An 18720-nucleotide genomic window follows, 5' to 3' on the forward strand; every position below is an offset into this window, starting at 1 on the left:
CAAGTAGACGTGGCAGGAGAATATGGGTGGGCTGGGTGAAAAGGGAGAACAGGCTATACAGAGGAATGAACAGGCTTGGTGGCCAGCACCATCTTCTCGGTGGACATCCAGGTGGCCCGTGGGGCTGCAAGAGCCTTTGCCTCTGTATCCATGGAGAACTCTGAACCGTTCATCCTCCAGGAAGAGCCTGGGCTAAAACCAAGTGCTAAGCTCCAGTGTTTACAAGCAACATCCCTCCCTTTCCTGTTCCCTTCCTCCTGTGCTCTTCCATGTCCTATGCATTTGATTAGGCTGACAGAGATTTATGGCCACAGTGGTGTCATAGTCTCCAATGAGAGGGAAGAGACACTCCCTTAGAGCACAAGGCATTTTAACTTTCGCTACCCACGCCTTCCACCCTCGGAACCTGGTGAAAACATACTTCTATGTCTAGTTCGGAGTCCAACTATTTTAGGTATGATATACAAGTGAGATGGTACAGTATTGATCATTCCTAGAATTTGTAGAATTTATCATTTCTTAGTATCATGTTCTCCAGGTTCAAGAGTTCCAATAAAGAGTTGGCAAGATGACTCAGCAGGCAAAGACACTGTGAACAAGCCGAAAGACTTGAGTTCCATCCTCCAGGATCTAATGGAAAGAATCGAACTCCCACAACTCCTCCTCCAAGCTCCACAAATCATACCCCTGTAACCAACCCCCAAAACAAGATCTATGGATTCTCAGAAATTAACTGAGAACAATAGTTTTCAAGAAACTCAGAGAGCCACTCAGAAACAGACAGCAAACAACATCAGAAAAACAACCCATGAGCCAGACATGGTGGCACACACATTTAATCCCAGTACTCAGGAAGCAGAGGCAGGTGGGTCTCTGTGAGTTTGAGGCCAGCCTGGTCTACAGCGAGAGTTCCAGGACAGGCAAGGTTGTTGATACCAAGAAACCCTGTCTTGAAAAGCCAAAAGAAAAAGAAAAGCAACCCCTGAATTAAGCAAGAAGTTCAATATAAAGATAGAAATGATCAAAAAGGAAACATGTATTTTGGGCCTGGAAGAGTACAATGGGCAGAATAAAATAAATGCAATAGAGGGTGCCAGTGGGCCTTGCCTGTGCAGAACAATTCGAAGACAAGTCATGGGAAGGCAGGTGGTCAGAAAAGAACAAGGAAAGAGGATGAGAAAGAGCATCCGTAACCCCAGGACACCAAGTAAAGAGTGAACATTCTCATCCTATGCATCTCATTTTAAAACTAACGGCTGAAACTTTCCAGAATCTAATGAAAGCCATGGACATCTAGATACACATAGCTCAAAAGTCTCCAACCAGGTTGGCCCAAAGGAAGCTTCATGAAGATTTAGCATAGTACTGGCCATGAATTTATATCAGAGTTATATCCCAGTGGACATCTCATAAGTTGAAAATGTAAGTCAATATTAATTCAATATGTATCTGGCAGAGCATCACAATCCAGCAACAGTGTGCTGCCGAGGGCCAGTTGTTAAGCCCCACAACTGTATGGTTGACTGAGTGTCACTGCTCACTGCAGTGGTACTTCAACACACAAAAAAAATTGCATACCACCTTGTCTTCATTGGGGTTTCTATTGCTGTGATGAAACATCATGGTCAAAATGCAAGTTGGGGTGGAAAGGGTTTATTCAGCTCATATTTCTAGATCATAGTCCATCATTGGGAGAAGTCAGGACAGGAAGTCAAGCAGGGCTGGAACTTGGAGGCAGGACCTGATGCAGAAGTCATGGAGAAGATCTGCTTACTGGCTTGCTTCCCATGGCTTGCTCAGCTTGCTTTCCTATAGAACCCAGGACCAGTAGACCAGGGACCACCTTCTATGATCTGGGCCACCTCCGTTGAAGAAATGCCTTACAGCTGGATGTCATGGAGGCATTTCCTCAATGGAGGCTCCTTCCTCCCTGGTGATTCTAGCCTGTGTCAAGTTGACACAGAACCAGCCTGTACACACATCAATAGCAGGTTGTAGGATCTCAGGGGTAGTCCCAGCCTCACACTGTGGCCAGTAAATCAAGTACTCTGTGTTTGTTCCTCTTCATCAGCAGTCTGTACAGCCTGGCCCCTCAGTCAGCCGAATAACAATTGTCCAGAGGAGCTAAATTTCCTGACAACTGTTATCAATAACATAAGAGTTGGGACAGAAGGATCTGCAAACTTAAGTTAAAGACCCAAGATGGTTCTTAGGCTCTAAAAATAAATTATTCCTTTACTCTGGGTAGAATACTATGAGATAAGTGGACAGGCACATACATATATACATACATATGCATACATATGTACATATATACCTACATAATTATGTACATATGCATACATAAATGATGGATCAGATAATAGCAGATAAGTACATGCATGGTACATGCATGGTAAACTGATACATACATGTATGTACATATATGTGGATATTGATAGATAATAGATAAATGTGTGTATACATGAATAGATGATACATTGTTGAAAATAGATGATAGGAGATGGCTCAGCCATTAAGAGCACTGACTGCTCTTCAAGAGGTCCTGAGTTCAATTCCCAGCAACCACATGGTGGCTCACAACCATCTGGAATAGGATCTGATGCACTCTTCTGGTATGTCTGAAGACAGCTACAGTGTACTCATATAAATAAAAATAAATAATATTAAAAAATAATAAAAATATTTAAAAAAAGAAAATAGATAGATGATAGATAGATAGATAGATATGTAGATAGATAGATAGGTAGATAGATAGGTAGATAGATAGATGATAGGTAGATAGATGATAGATGATAGATAGGTAGATAGATAGATGATAGATAGATAGATAGATAGATAGATAGATAGATAGATAGATAAGAAGATAAAAATGTTCCCTCTCTAAGAAAGATTGCTTGGTAACAAATGGGATACCAGGGATTCTATTTGAGCACTATTCAAGGATCCGCCCACCTCTGCACCACAGAAATCTCATTTACTCTCAGGCACATCCATGCTCTGGGCAGAGACACAATAGGTCCTAAAAATAAATTTCCAATCCAGAACTTGTTCCCATGCTCAACCACCTCATAAGTGATTTGACTTTCCCAGGAAGTTTCCCCACACCAAAAGCAGGAGCCAATCTGACTTGGGCAACTTCCTTATCTCAGCATCACTTTTTAATATAAACTAACAAACCAGTATCTGCCCTACATGTTGGCTTCTTGGAGCCCTTGGTTCAACCCTCACTTCCTTTACAACTTCTGCTCAGCTCAGCCCACTTCCTGTGTCAGTATGACAATTCACTCCCTGGAAAGAGCCTGGAACTTCCTGAGTTGACTTGGAAATCCTAGGTCGTCTAAGGTTGACAATGAGGGTCAGAATGGACTTCGCACTGCATTAGAAACATGAGAGGCTGCCATGCCAAGTGGAGGATGAGGGCTTCTGGAGGGCCAGCAAGTTTACCAGGTGCTAAACATAACCTCTGGGCAAGGGGCCAGGGAAAGAATGAGAACCGGGATAAACCGGGGATGGCTTGAAGTCTTGTTCTCTATCTCCATTCCCAACCTTGGAACATGAGCCCAGTGCTACCATTCCAGATGGTACTGATACCTTCCATTTGTCTCGGGAAGGCCAACTGACATGTCTATCTCTGTCCTTGAGGCTTTTACGTCTGAGTTACATCCATGGACTCTCCCTCCCACTATTTTTGAAATATCTATTTATTTTTATTTTATGTGTACGGGTGTTTTGCCTATATGCATGTTTGTGCATCATGGAGGACACTACTGGAATTACAGACCGTTGCGGGCTACCACGTGGACCCTAGGAATCAAACCTGTTTCTTCCAGAAGCATAGCCAAGTGCTCGTAACTGCTGAGACATCTTGCCATCCTCGCGCCCCCTGCTTCTTGTTGGGCAAAGTGAACGAAGACCATGGCAGAGAGGTCACGTGGGTAGGAGGAGGCTAAGCCTGAGCAGTTTGACATCTGGACTTCTGTCCTGGTGGCATGGTGCTATGGATGTGGTCATCGAAGGAAGACCACTTTTCGGGTTTGCTTGCTGTTAGTGTGATCAACGCCATGACCAAGAGTAACCTTGGGAAGGAAATGGTCTATTTTGGCTTACAAATCCAGCCAATACTCCATCACTGAGGGATGTGTGCATCCCTCAAGGCAGAAACAAGAGGCAGGAAGCATGGAAGAAGGTTGCTTACTGGCTCCCTCACAGGTTTATGCTTGACTAGCTTTCTTATACAGCTCGGGACACCTTTCCAAGGGTGACAAGCTCACCATGATCTGGGCCTTTCCATACCAATCAATGATCAAGACAGTTCTCCACAGACAGGGCCAGAGTCCCTGAGCAGGGCAATCCCTTAATTGAGACTACCTCTTCCCAGGTAACTCTAGGTTATGTCAAGTTGGCAATATAACCAGGACAGCAGCCATCCAAGTGTACAAACACCTCTGTGTTACCATCATGGTTCCCTGTCCTTGCCCCTTTAAGCCTGGGATGATGATGCGACGCCCCAGCTTGATTCTCCATCAATGGCTCACACCTTTGTAAGTTGCCACTTTACTGGCTTGTCCTTGGGTTATCTAGATCGTGTGCATCACACCTTCTCTGGCAGTATCTTTAGCATGTCCTTCCCTCTCTGATTATCTCAGCCTTGTGACTTCATGCTGATGCTCTAGGAAGAACATGGGCATCGCCTGTGAGCAGCTTCAGTAAGAAGTGCTGACTGGAGCCCTACATACCAGGGCCCAGATATGGAATCAATGACAGGTTCAATTCCCTGGAAATGGGTGATGGCAAACACACACACACACACACACACACACACACACACACACACACACACACAGAGAGAGAGAGAGAGAAAGAGAGAGAGAGAGAGAGAGACAGAGACAGAGACAGAGACAGAGACAGAGACAGACAGAATCAGTGACAGGTTCAATTCCCTGGAAATGGGTGATGGCACACACACACACACACACACACACACACAGTGTCCTAAAGGGTAAGCAAATGTCAGCTTTTATCCCCTTGACACAGATAGGGATTCATCTGGTTTCTTTGTTCCCATAGCACTGTTAAACAACATCATTCGTTGAGAAAACAAACACTTCATCTGCTTAGAGTGTATGACCCTGGGACTCAGTGATTCCTCTAGGCTGCCTGGATTGTGAGCCCCAGGGATCATGCAGTCTCCACCTCCCCAGAGCTGGGGTTACAATCATCACACCATGCCCAGATCTTTCTTGATTGAGCTGTCCCCAAGCCTTGTATCATACACTCTTACATTCAGACTCCTGAATACAAGAACTGCAATAAAATGTCATAAAAACTAAGGCTAGGCCAGGCAGTGGTGGCGCACGCCTTTAATCCCAGCACTTGGGAGGCAGAGGCAGGCGGATTTCTGAGTTTGAGGCCAGCCTGGTCTACAGAGTGAGTTCCAGGACAGCCAGGGTTACACAGAAAAACCCTGTCTCGAAAAAACAAAACAAAACAAAACAAAAACTAAGGCTAGATAATCTGGGCGTGAAGCCCATGCCTGGAATCAAAGCATTGAAAAGCTGAGGTGGGAAGACTGCTATGAGTTTGGGGTTAGCCTGGGCTACATAACGAGTTCCAAGCCAGTCAGGGGTACAGTGTGATATACTAGAAAAAGAAATAAAGAGAAGCAAATAGAATAGTTCAGAAAAGATCTCCCTCTCATGGCCAATTAGATACAAACAACATACCCTTTACGAGATGAAACAATCTGCCATAACCATAAATCCATATGCAAATTATAATTAAAAAAAACAGCATTGGGGATATTAGCTCAGCTGATAAAGTGCTTTCTTCTAAAACACAAGACCCCGCATTCAACCTTGCGGTCCCATGTAACAATGCCAGGCACAGGACTGTGTGCTTGTAATCCCCATGATGGAAGCAGGGACAGGAAGCAGAGGAGGATGCCTAGAGCTCCAGTGTAGCCTATCCAGTCTAGACAACTCGTGAGCTCTGGGCCAGTGAGGGACCCTTCTCAATGGAGGTGGCCTTTCTGAATATGACACCTGAAAGTGTCCTCTGACCTCTGCACATGTGCACAGGTACATACACACCCACAAAAGCACACACATGCATTGTAAAAGAATGGGCACACGGGAAAGACATAACATTGTCCTTCTGACTAAAAGATACAGGATTAATTTATGATGCACTGAAAGAAGTTTTAAATTGTCCATTGTTAGCATCAATATCGAATACAAATTAAAGTGAGAATATTAGAGATGTTGCCAGGCAGACGCTGTAGAAGACAGAGACTCTGCTAATGAGTGGATATTTCTACAGACAAAGAAAGCAAATAGGTGGAAGCGACAGTCCAAAACACAGTAAGAGAAAGGGTTAAAGCCGAGCACTGTGAGAATGAAAGAACCAATAGCACACTGGAAGGTGTAGACAAGTACACACCGCGCCCCAGCGGAGGGCAGGTAATATTCAAAGGACAATACTTATCAGAGGCTGAGGGGGTTACAGCATTTGTGACTCAAGCCTGGGGATGTGAGTTCAGATCCCAGATCCCAATGCCAACACAGAAAGCTGGACGTGGCAGCCATGAGGGACTGAAGGTATAGAGACAGGTGGATCCAGGGGCTCTCTGGCCAGTCAGTCTAGCTGAATCATTGAACTCTAGAATCAGAGAGAGAGAGAGAGAGAGAGAGAGAGAGAGAGAGAGAGAGAGAGAGAAAAGGAGGGAGGAGGGGAGGAAGGGAGGGAGAGAGAAAAGGAGGGAGGAGGGGAGGAAGGGAGGGAGAGAGAAAAAAAGGGAGGGAGGGAGGGAGGGAGGGAGGGAGGGAGGGAGGGAGGGAGGGAAGGAGGGAGGAACTGAGGAAGATCTTTAGGAGTAAACAGGAGTAAACAGCCCAGAAGTCAGTGTAAGAGGCTCCCTTGGGGTGGGGGGAGGGAAATTGCCTGCTCTCATGACCCTCACACCTGTGCTTCTGGATAATAAAATGACTCACTGTGACTTCCATCTCTCCCACTGAAACTTCTCTCACCAAGAAAAACAAGATTCTTCTTGCAACCCAGTACAGAGATCACAGTTTAAGCCTGGCCTTGTTGGATCTCCTGCAACTTTGAATGCCATGGACGACAGAAATGAAGACCCCCCAACTGCAGGGCCATCTACTTTTCTTTATCCTCTTTCTCAATTCCTTAGACAGGCTCCCAGGCTGCTTCATGACTGTACAGATGCAGCCTCTCTGTACAGCTCCATCTTCTTCCCAAGCCTCCACACACATGTTCTACTTTACGTTCTGTGTTACTATGATAAACATCTCTATGACAACACCTTCCAGCTCAGGGCTAGCCCATACACTCTGAATTTATGTTTTATTATTTATTGTAAGTCAATAAATGGATTTTGTTGCTTAAGCCATAAATAGGTGACTTTTTTTACCTTCATGCATACACTGAAAGACCTCAGCTCACTAATATTTCTACATCTGTATTTCTCTCCCCAACCACTGTCTCCTTAAGCCAAGACACAAGTGTCATTCAATTAAAATCATGTAGTAAAAAAAAATTACTACAGTATTTATACCTATATATGTATATAATGTTTTATATAATATGTTTCTATATAACATAATATATATAATATATAATATATAAATTATATATAAAATATTTTTTCTATATAATATACATAACATATTATAAATTGTGTGTGTGTGTGTGTGTGTGTGTGTGTGTGTGTATTAGAAAAGTGCAGTAGAAGAGAAGCCACGCTGAACTCTGAACCCAGGGGCCTCCAGGGATCCACAGGAACTGTGCAACACCAGCTTACCCACACTCAGAAGTGGAAGCCAGGATACTTTAACTTAGAGGCAAACCCAGGCAATACAGTTAGATCCTGTCTCAAAAATAAAAAATAAAGACCAGATATGGTTCCACACACCTTCAATCCCAGCATGAAGGAGGCAGAGGCAGACATATCTCTGTGAGTTCAAGCCCAACCTGATCTACAAAGCCAGTTCCAGGACAGTAGAAGCTATACAGAGAAACACTGTCTTTAAAACCCCCCAAGTAAAATCAAACTTTATATACCATGAGCATAAGGGGTTCATCCCAAGAATGTGAAGACAGTCCAGTAAACAAGCATATAATAAAATAAACCAGATAGATCTCTGTGAGTTCAAGGCTAGCCTGGTCTACAGAACAAGTTCCAGGATAGCCAGAACTACACAGCGAAACCCTCTGTGAGAACACGAATCAGTCAATCAATCAATAAGACTCTACAAGACCATGTAAATTTATGTAGAAATATATTTAGCAAACTCCAGCAGTCTTTCATGAAAAAAATTCCAGGAAACTAAAAAAATAGAAAAGAACTTTTTCAGTGTGCATAAGAACATTTATGAATATCTAACACCCCACCGGATGAAATGCTGAAGATGTATTTGCTTTTTCCATTTCTACTCCACTGTACTTAGACTCTATCCAGAACAATTATACAAAAAAGGGAGGGGGGATCTTCTTCATTTAAAAGGAAGAAATGTGTGGAGTGGAGAAGCAGCAGTTAAGAGCACTGGTTGCTCTTTCAGGGGGCAAGTGTTCAACCCTCAATACCCACATGACAACCCAAAACTATCTGTAACCCCAGTCCCAGGGGAAACTGTGCCCTCTTCTGGCCCCCAAGGACACTGCATACACATGGTTTACAGACACATACAGGTAAAACACGTAGACGTACAAAATAACGGTAACTTTGAAAAATGAAACTATTGCATGATTGCATATAATGAAAAACCACAAGAAACTATTCGAATAATTCATTCATTCAACAGAGTTGAATCCACAAAAATTCACAAAAACAGCCAGTTATTTCTACACAGTAGCAATGGATAATTCAGGGAGGAAATTAAAAAAAAAAAAAAAAAAAACAATTCTAAGTAGAATAGCATCAGAAAGAGTAAGACAGGTAGGAATAAATTTGACCAGGAAGATGCAAGATGTGTAATAAGGCCTACAAGACAGCCATGCTAGCCCAGATCTACTTCTGCCCCCAGGGTATCCAGGCACCATTGCAGCACCAGGCTGGACGGAAAGGAAGCTTAGCCAAGCAGGTAGGACAGACAGGAACTTAGTCAGGCATGAGTGCAGGAGAAACAGCCTTCTCTGAGACAGTTTTCAGTAAAACAGCTCTTTTATTGGGGGGGTAACAAGGGCTATATACACCTCAGGGAGTAGGTAGAGGTTTGGGGAGTGAGTATCTATTATTGGCTGGTGCCATGGTCCTGGGAATGCCTCATTTGCATGAAGAAGAATTCTAGGTGCTTGCTGGGCATGTCCTTATAGGGAGAGAGGAAGTTTAACCTGTAATCTGGCCACCAGGCTCTGTGACTACCTCAAGGGTGGTTGGTGGAGGTGGGGGTCGTAAGGCTAAATGGGCTGGAACAAACAGGCCCGGAGCAGGGAGGAAAACAGTCCTACTCCTGCTGGTCTCAGGATGAGACTGTCAGGGTTTGAACACATCTCACTCTTGCTCCAGACTGGCTCCTGCAGTCTCACGGCTCTCTGGCCTCACACAGCCATACATGGTGTGTGCTTGGTGGGAGAGGAAATCCTTGGTCCCAGGAAGGCTGGATGCTCCAGTGTGGGGGAATTTGAGAGCGGGAAGGTGGGAGTGGGTGGGTGGTGGGAGCACATCCTCATAGAAGCAGGAGGAAGGGGGGTGGCATAGGGGATTTCTGGGTAGGGGGGAGTAGAGAAAGGGGATAACATCTGAAATGTAAATAAAATATCCAATTTAAAAAAAAAAAGAAGAAGAAGCCAGGCGGTGGTGGCGCACACCTTTAATCCCAGCACTTGGGAGGCAGAGGCAGGCAGATTTCTGAGTTCAAGGCCAGCCTGGTCTACAGAGTGAATGCCAGGACAGCCAGGGCTACACAGAGAAACCCTGTCTCGAAAAACCAAAAAAAAAAAAAAAAAAAAAAAAAAAAAAAAAAAAAAAAAAAAAAAAAAAAAAAGAGGCCGAGGCCCTGGCTCTCTCTAAGTTCCAGGCCAGCCAAGGCTATATACTGCAACCCTGTCTCAGAAAGCAAACAAAAACTACAATGCATTCCTGAAAGAAACACAAATAGTACCTTAAAAATAGAAAGGGGTGCTGCAAGATAGGTCAGCGGATAATGATGACTGCCACCAAGCCTGATAACCTGACTTTGATCCTACAATCCACACAGTGGGAAGAGAAAATGAACTACTTCTTATAAGTTGTCCTCTGACTTACATACATGTGCTGTGGTACGTAATCATACATGTCCCCTCCCCCCACACACACCATGTAAACATACAGCAAATAAATAAATAAATAGATAAATAAATAAATAAATGTGATAATGTCTTAGTTAGGGTTTTACTGCTGCCATAGCCAAGGCAACTCTCATAAGGACAACCTTTAACTGGGGCTGGCTTACAGGCTCAGAGGTTCAGTCCATTATCATCAAGGTGGGAACATAGCAGCATCCAGGCAGGCATGGTGCAGGAGGAGCTGAGAGTTCTACATCTTCATCTGAAGGCAGCTAGGACAGGGTCTTAAAGCCCACACCCATAGTGACACACTTTCTCCAACAAGGCCACACCTCTGAATAGTGACACTCCCTGGGCCAAGCATATTTAAACCACCATAGATAACATTTTTGAAAATTCAAAGTATCCCATGTTCATAGAAGATAACATACAAATATTCAAAAATTACTTCAAAATGAACTAAAGGCTTAGGTCCTTACACTAAAACCAGAAATCCTCTAGAAAAATATATGAATAAATTGTTATCACCATAGAAGATATGGAACAAAAAGCTCCCCAAGGGTCTGGAGAGATGTTACCACACTTACTATCCTTTCAGAGGACTTTGGTTCTGTTCCCATCACCCACAAGGTGACTCGCAACCAGCCATAATTCCAGTTGTGGGAAATCTAATGCTCTCTTCTGGCCTCTCGGAGGAGGGGAACCACACACGAATATGGTGCATATACTACATGCTGGCAAAATGTTTATACACATAAAAATTGAAAGTAAATATATGTTGTGAAATTTTAATAAATAAATAAAATAGAGTGCTAGTGAAATAACTCAGCTGGTCATCTGAGTATGAAGGCCAGGGATTGTGGCCCAAAACCCATGAGGAGGTAGAGACAAAAACTGAGACAGAGGCAGGAGGATTAGGGCTGACTGGTCAATCAGCCCAGCTCCTCAACAAGGCTGCGGTGAGAGACCTGTCTCAAAAGAATTACTGAGGTGCAATGTCAGACTTACACCTGCATACAGACTCAAAAAAAAAAAAAAGAAAAAGAAAGAAAGAAAGAAAGAAGAAACTATACATGCTATTTTTGCATGTGTGACTAACTTTGAAATCAACCATGAAAAGAGAGGGAAGGGAAAAAAAAGAAGGGAGGGGAATGAAGGGACAGAGGAGTGAAACACAGAAAAGGACCCCCAGTGAAGTTTTAAATGGCTACTATGCTACACCAAACTTTTCCAAAACCCTATTGTATTCCTCAAACTGGCTGGATACAAAATTAAAAGTAGGGGGCTGGAGAGATGACTCAGCAGTTAAAAAAAAACGCTGACTGCTCTTCCAGAGGTCCTCAGTTCAATTCCTAGCAACCATACAATGGCTCACAACCACCTGTAATGGGATCCGATGTCCTCTTCTGGTGTTCGTGAAGACAGCTACAGTGTACTCATATAAATAAATCTTTTTTAAAAAAATCAGTAGCCCTGCTTTATACAAACGATAAATGGACTGAGAAAGAAATCAGGGAAACAACACCCTTCACAATAATCACAAATAATATATCTTGGTGTAACTCTAACCAAGCAAGTGAAAGACATGTATGACAAGAACTTCAAGTCTCTGAAGAAAGAAATTGAAGATCTCAGAAGATGGGAAGCTCTCCCGTGCTCATGGATTAGTAGGATTAACACAGTAAAAATGGCCCTCTTACCAAAGGCATTCTACAGATTTAATTCAATTCCCATCAATATTCCAACACAATTCTTAAAGACTTTGAAAGAGCAATTCTCAACTTAATATGGAAAACCAAAAAAAAAAAAAAAAAAAAAAAAAAACCCAGCATAGTAAAACGGCAGCACCCAATCTGGCTTGTTGTTTTGGGGCCGCCATGTTCCCAACTAGGCAAGGCCCGAGGCCACAAGCAGCAGTGTGTTCTTGCTGCTGCTGCAGCTCAGGCCGGCCAGAAGCACTGGCCTGGCACCCATGAGACACCAGCGTGGGAGATGGCTCTGCTAATCTACCGCTCGGTCTCTACAATATTTGGCTGAGCCCAGACCTTCCCGCCATCCACTCGGTACCTGGTAGAAATGAGACGCTAAAGCTTAATTATTATCCAAAGGCTTTATATATTTAAAAATGCTCAATTAACAAGATACCCACACAGTTAGAGTTGTTTCCCAATATCTAACCTTATGATATAAATCGTGCCCCAGGACCGTCCTGGAACCCTGCATGGTTCTCCGTGGATCCAAATCTCTCCTCCTAGCTCCTCCTCTTCCTTCTCCTCTTCCTCTTCTTCCGACTCCTCACTCCGCCTACCTCTCATACAGCCCAATCTCTGAGCTTTATGCAAACGTAGTGGAAGGATATCCCACTACAGCATAGCTAAAACAATCTTATAACGTAAAAGAACTTCTGGAAGAATCACCATCCCTGATTTCAAGTGTTCTACAGAGCAATAGTAATAAAAACTGCACGGTGTTGACATAGAAACAAACAGGTTGATCAGTAGGATAGAACTGAAAACCCAGAAATAAACCCACACATCCTCAGACACTTGATTTTTGACAAAGAAGGCAATACCATATGCTGGAAAAGAGAAAGCACCTTTAACAAATGGGGCTGGTCTAACTGGATGTCCGAATGTAGAAGGATGCAAATAGATCCATATCTATCACCCTTCACAAATCTCAAGTCCCAGTGCATCAAAGACCTCAACATAAAACTGGAAACACTAAATCTAATAAAAGAGAAAGTGACTACTAGCCTTGATGGAATGGGTCCAGAAGACAACTTCCTGAACAGAACACTGACAGCTCAGGCACTAAGCTCAACAATTTTTAAAAAATGGGATCTCATGAAATTGAGAATTCTGTAAGGCAATGGGCACTGTCACAACAGAACAAAATGGCAGCCTACACAATGGGAAAAGATCTTCACTAACCCTACATCCAACAGAAGGCTAATATCCAAAATATATAAATATATAAATAATATATAAATAACTCAAGAAGTTAGACACCAACAAAGCAAATAAGCTGATTTAAAAATGGAATACAGAGCTAAACAGAGAATTCACAACAGAGGAACCACAAATGGCCGAGAACTTAACAAATGTTCAACATTCTTAGTCACCAGGGAAATACAAATCAAAACAACCCTGAGATTCCATCTTACACCCATCAGAATGGCTAAATCAAACACTCAAGAGACAGCACAGGCTGGCAAGGATGTGGAGCAAAGGGAACACTCCTCCATTACTGGTGGGAGTACAAACTTGTACAACCACTCTGGAAATAAATCTAGTAGTTTCTCAGAAAATTGGGAATAGTTCTATCTTGAGACCCATCAATACCACTCTCGGGCATATACCCAAAAGATGCTCTACCATACCACAAGGACATGTGCTCCACTGTGTTCATAGCAGCTTTGCTTGTAATAGCGAGAAACTAGATGGGACAACCCAGATGTCCCTAAACCTAAGAATGCATAAAGAAAATGTGGTTCATTTGCACAACGGAACACTACTCAGCCATTAAAAAGAAGGACATCATGAATTCACAGGCAAATGGATGGAACTAGGAAATATTCTGAGTAAGGTAACCAGACCCAAAAGGACTTGCATAGCATGTGCTCACTTATAAGTATATACAAATTGGTATAAAGCACAGGATACCCACGCTAAAATCCACAGACCCAGAGAAGCTAAATAACAAGGAGAGCTCAAGGGAGGATGTTTTAATCTCACTCAGAATGAAAAATAAAATGGTCATCAAAACAGAATGTGAGAGGGGATTGATAGGGGAGCAGGAGAGGGAATTGGGTGTAGGAGGACATCTCTAGGATGTGTCAGAGACCTGGGATGGGAAAGGCTCCAAGGAGTCTATGAGGGTGACTCTAGAAGAGACTCCTAGTAGTAGGGACATGGAACTGAAAAGGGCACCTCCTGTAGCCAGGCAAGACTCTCAGTGGAGGGATAAGGACACCAAACCACCTACAAAAACTTCAACCCAAAATTTTTCCTGTCTATAAGAACTGCAGGGTGGCCCGGACCACTGGTTCCTTCCAGTCTAGGCCTAGGAACTAAGCAGATCCAGGACGGCAGCTCTGCCCCTAATCACACAGAACCCAGAGGAAGCGGGGGCCCCCAGGAGCTCTAACCCAGGCAGTATCTTAGGTAAGCAGACTGCAATGTCTGCCCCAAACAGGGAGTAACTGGGATCCACAAGGACCCAGGAAGTCACTCCCGGCCGGACCACAGGTTCCTTCCAGTCTGGGCCAGAGCACTGAGCAGATCTTGGGCGGTAGCTCTGCCCCCAATCTCTAGGAACCCAGAGGAAGCTGGGCTCCCAGAGCTCTAACCTGGGCAGTATCCTGTCTGTGCCAGAGCACTGAGCAGAATTTGGGTCTCAGCGTTATACTCACCCCACAAAATTCTGATACAACCAAGATAATAGGAAAGATAGGCTCCAGTCAGAGACAGGGCAGGTAGCACTAAGGAAATACAGATGGCAAAAGGCAAGCACAAGAACATAAGCATCAGTAACCCAGGGTACATGCCATCATTAGAACCTAGTTCTCCCACACAAGAAAGTCCTGAATTCCCCGTATTACTAGGAAAGCAAGATTCAGATTTAAAATCCCTTCTAATGATGATGATAGAGGATTTTAAGAAGGACATAAAAAAACACTCTCAAAGAATTTGAAGAGAACACAGGTAAACAGGTAAAAGCCCTTAAAGTAGAAACACAAAAATTCCTTAAAGAATTACAAGAGAGCACAACCAAAAGGGTGAAGGAATTGAACAAAACCATCCAGGACATAAAAATGGAAGTAGAAACAATCAAGATATCACAAAGGGAGACTACCCTGGAGATAGGAAACCTAGGAAAGAAATCAGGAGTCATAGACACAAGCATCATCAACAGAATACAAGAGATAGAAGAGAGAATCTCAGGTGCAGAGGATACCATAGAAAATATTGACACAACTGTCAAAGAAAAGGCAAAATGCAAAAAGTTCTTAACACAAAATATCCAGGAAATCCAGGACACAATGAGGAGACCAAACATAAGGATAATAGGTATAGATGAGAGTGAAGATTTCCAACTTAAAAGGCCAATAAATATCTTCAACAAAATTATAGAAGAAAACTTCCCTAATCTAAAGAACGAGATACCCATAAACATACAAGAAGCCTATAGGACGCCAAATAGACTAGACCAGAAAAGAAATACCTCCCGTCACATAATAATCAAAACACCAAGTGCACATAACAAAGAAAGAATATTAAATGCAGTAAGGGAGAAAGGCCAAGTAACATATAAAGGCAGACCTATCAGAATCACACCAGACTTCTCAACAGATACTATAAAAGCTAGAAGATGCTGGACAGATGTCACACAGATCCTAAGAGAACACAAATGCCAGCCCAGGCTACTATACCCAGCAAAACTCTCAATTACCATAAATGGAGAAACCAAGATATTCCACGAAAAAACCAAATTTACACAATATCTTTCCACAAACCCAGCATTACAAAGGATAATAACAGGAAAGCTCCAATACAAGGAGGGAAATTATACCCTAGAAAGAGCAAGAAAGTAATCCTCTTCCAACAAATCCAAAAGAAGATAGCCACCCAAAGATAATTTCACCTCTAATGACAAAAATAACAGAAAGCAACAATCACTGTTCCTTAATATCTCTTAACATCAATGGACTCAATTCCCCAATTAAAAGACATAGGCTAATGGACTGGATACATAAACAGGACCCAGCATTTTGCTGCATACAGGAAACCCACCTCAGTGCAAAGACAGACTCTACCTTAGAGTAAAAGGCTGGAAAACAATTTTTCAAGCAAATGATCCTAAGAAACAAGCTGGGGTAGCCATTCTAAAATCTCCAGCCCGAGAACACAAAGGGAGGGACTCATGGCTCCACTTGTATAGGTAGTTGAGGGTGGCCTTGCCAGGAATCAGTGGAAGTGGAGGACCTTGGTACCTAAAAGTTTGGATTCCCTAGTGTTGGGAAATTTCAAGAGCAGAGAGGCAGGAATGGGAGGATGGTTGGAGCACACCCTCATAGTAATTGGAGGAGGGGGGATGGGGTAAGGGGTGAGGCATCAGTGGAAGTGGAGGGCCTTGGTACCTGAAAGTTTGGATTCCCTACTGTTGGGAAATTTGAGAGCAGGAAGGCGAAAATGGGAGGATGGTGGGAGCACACCCTCATAGAAACTCCCAGAATTATATGGATTAGACATGACAGAGGCAGGCCGCCAGAAGACTAGATTCCAGAATTCAAACAAAAAATTATCTTGATACTAAAATTTGTTTTGAGAACTGTATATTGCAGAATACATAGCCTTGGTGTATCTACTCATCAGCCAAACTGAGCAGACCTGCTCGAACCTCTGATGTCCTAGAATTCCAGCTGGATGCAGTGAAGACACAGCATCAGAGGCTTATCAATTTACTCTTCCCCCTGCCCCTCTTCTAATATCTCAACACCCATAATCAGCTTGAAGAAGTTAATAAAGAGTCGGTGCCCCTATTCTCTGGGCTTGGGGACTGAGGTGGTTAATATTGGGCTGTCTTTCTAGGGAAAAGTAGTGGGTTTGTTGGAACAGGGAGGATTAGCTAGGATTTATTGCATAGCCATAACCTACTGGTAGAAATATGTATAATTGTTATTAATATGAAGTTATAATTTCTTAAATGGTACAAAATTTACATTGATTTAAAATTTAAGGTTTTCATTGGTACAAGCTTCTTAATATAAAAGTGAGATGAATATTGTTATTGTCATAGGCATTGTGCCTGTGTAACACATTTAGGAATACAAGGCTTAGACCCAGTTCTTCTTTAACTTTTTTAACTTATTTGAGATGGTTAGACTGTGAGTTAAGGGCCTATAGCAAATTCATGGATCTGAGTTTATTGTTAGGGTGTTTTCTATATTTTCTTTAGAAATAGCTGAGAGAGTTAACAGACAACACTCCAGATTGCCTTATATGGATAGTTGGTTTTCAAAACATCAGAAATCCACAGAATTGACGTTACAAACATTTCTGTATTAATGTTCACTTTGATTAGAGACCTGTCTGCTCCTGACAGCTTCCTGTCGTGGATTCTAAGAAGAAATTGAGCATCTTTGGAGTTATTCCAATTGTGGTGAGACAGTCACTAGGCAAGAATTGCCTCTTTCTATCTACAGACAAATTACTGTCCAGAAAAGGACACACTTGCAGAATAGTCGACTGATTATATCTACCAAGTCAGAGTAATCAGCCCTTAATAATTCTGCATCACTAGGTCTGTCAGATGATCCTGGGCTGAAGATCGGATGCTCCAACATTCTGTATTATAGGGACTGTCCAGGTGTTCAGCAGTCTCTATAAATTGGCTAAGTTTTAGAAGCTATGCTTTGTGCTTACCATAATTTCAGTTAACTAGGCATTCTGGATTTCTGACGGGGTTGAAAACCTATAGTCTCATAGCCAATCCTTGCTATTTACTTTGAGAGAAAAGATTTGAAAGGATGGTTTTCAGCTGACATTCATTCTAAAGCCAAGAAAAAAAGCCAGGTTCAGAACTAAGTCTTTTATTTAGGAGAGATGACAGAGGTTCTGCTTAGTCAACAAAATGATGGACTGGGTATTAGGTCTATCTTGCACCTTAGTGACATAAATTGGTATAGTTATGCTCTAACTGTATTTTGAGAGAAAATTTTTATTTTTACAGGAAGGGTGATATATAGGAGGAGCTAAAGTGAAAGGAGTAAGGAGAGGAAGATGAGGAGTAAGGAGAGGAGGAGAAGAAGGAAAGAAGGAGGAGAAGGAGAGGAGGAAAAGGGGAGGAAGAGAAGGAGAGGAGGAGAAGGAGAGGAGGAGCTAGGTGATGAGAGAGAAAGAGAGAGAGGAGCCAGACATGGAGGCAGATGTTCACATGTCTCTGCCAGTCAAAGATAGTTAATATATCTAGGTTGGGTGTTGGGTTACACTTCTGATTGATATTGAGCATTACCAGACTTATAAAGCTTTTGGTTAACACTTAAAAAATTGTATAAAAGCAAAAAGGAGAAGGGGGTATGGGATAGGGGTTTTCTAGGGAGGGGAAATGGGGAAAGGGGATGGCATCTGAAATATAAATAAAATATCCAATAAAAAATAAATAAATAAAAAGAACTGCAGAGACATAGATGGAGCCCAGTCTGTGTGAATGACCAACCAATGACTGGCCCAACTTTAGACCCATCCATGGGCAAGCACCAATCCCTGACACTATCAATGATACTCTGTTATGATTACAGACAGGAGCCTAGCATAACTGTCCTCTGAGAGGCTCCACCCAGGAGCTGATGGAAACAGATGCAGACACCCACAGCCAAACTTAGATGGAGCTCAGGGAATCTTGTGGAAGAGTTGCAGGAGGGACTGAGGAATCCAG

The sequence above is a fragment of the Arvicanthis niloticus genome, chromosome 18, assembly GCF_011762505.2.
Source record: "Arvicanthis niloticus isolate mArvNil1 chromosome 18, mArvNil1.pat.X, whole genome shotgun sequence".
NCBI lineage: Eukaryota > Metazoa > Chordata > Mammalia > Rodentia > Muridae > Arvicanthis > Arvicanthis niloticus.